This window comes from Trypanosoma cruzi (genome assembly GCF_000209065.1).
Source record: "Trypanosoma cruzi strain CL Brener chromosome Unknown tcruzi_1047053484313, whole genome shotgun sequence".
Lineage (NCBI taxonomy): Eukaryota > Euglenozoa > Kinetoplastea > Trypanosomatida > Trypanosomatidae > Trypanosoma > Trypanosoma cruzi.
Genome location: NW_896021.1, coordinates 1 through 835, shown reverse-complemented (window position 1 = coordinate 835; position 835 = coordinate 1). Strand labels below are relative to the sequence as shown.

The following is an 835-nucleotide window of genomic DNA, read 5'->3' as shown; positions in this document are numbered from 1 at the left end:
CGTGCGCGCCGTTGCGCAAGAAAGAAAAACGACAACAATAGCAGGAAGTGGGAGGGAGGGGAGCGGGCGCTCAGCCGAAAGGTGATTTTTATTGTTCCGTTCTCAATGCGTCGCTCAAACTGTTTGGACCTCGAACAACATGTCTCCATCGTAGCGCGTGTGTGTGTGTGCGGGCGTGCGCGTCGCTGGGCCGCAAAACCGCGCAGCGAGAGCAGAGGGACAAAGAAAGAAAAAAAGAAAAAGAAAAAAAAAGAAAGATGGGGGTGTAAAGCAAAGCACTTCAGTGTGAGCTGAGTCGGGAATTGCGTCCTCACGCGTTTTCGTCGTCAGACTGACAGGAAACTGTGGAATTTCATCACGCGTCGCAGCCGCATCTCTCACCCGTGCGCGTCCTCTTTGGTTTTTTTTTTTCCCATCGTTTCCCGAACTGGGGAGGGAGCCTCGACGCGCGCACCGTCACCGCAAACTCTCGCGCAACCGGGCAGTGGCGCCACGCGCGGCACCGACAGCGCGCCACCGGCCCAAGGGTCGCTGCGCTTCACGACCGGCGTGTCTCTTTCTCGGGGCGCCGATGCACCCAAGCGCCCAGCGTCACGGAGCGGTGGGTCTCAAGACGCGCCTTTCCTGGCCATGCGAGGGGAGGCGCGGGGGCCAGCCGGCGAGGTTGCGGCGGGCGGGGCGGCTGTCAGACCTGTTGAGTTTGTTTTTGGCCATCACGCAAGCGCGTTCACGGGGCCACGCGCCCTCGCGCACAAGAGTTGGTTGCTTCCATCAGCAGCGGCGTGCGCCCACCACAACCCACCTCCGGGCAATTCGGCCCTCTCTTTCTCTTTCT

The 835-nt window shown here is 60.6% G+C and overlaps 4 non-coding genes across 4 annotated transcripts, besides 1 other annotated feature; all 4 read right to left on the bottom strand.

Moving 5' to 3' along the window:
• Positions 1–67: 67 nt before the first annotated feature.
• On the bottom strand, positions 68–154 carry Tc00.1047053484313.40. The gene has a single exon (XR_008254949.1). It is a non-coding gene; the product is annotated as a C/D small nucleolar RNA (snoRNA), TB11C4C2 (small nucleolar RNA).
• Positions 155–221: 67 nt separating this feature from the next.
• Positions 222–258: a microsatellite.
• Positions 259–263: 5 nt separating this feature from the next.
• Tc00.1047053484313.30 lies at positions 264–360 on the bottom strand. The gene has a single exon (XR_008254948.1). It is a non-coding gene; the product is annotated as a C/D small nucleolar RNA (snoRNA), TB11C4C1 (small nucleolar RNA).
• A 106-nt stretch (positions 361–466) lies between these two features.
• Tc00.1047053484313.20 lies at positions 467–538 on the bottom strand. The gene has a single exon (XR_008254947.1). It is a non-coding gene; the product is annotated as an H/ACA snoRNA, TC11C4H3 (small nucleolar RNA).
• Positions 539–684: 146 nt separating this feature from the next.
• On the bottom strand, positions 685–774 carry Tc00.1047053484313.10. Its single transcript, XR_008254946.1, has one exon. It is a non-coding gene; the product is annotated as a C/D small nucleolar RNA (snoRNA), TB11C4C3 (small nucleolar RNA).
• Positions 775–835: the final 61 nt, after the last annotated feature.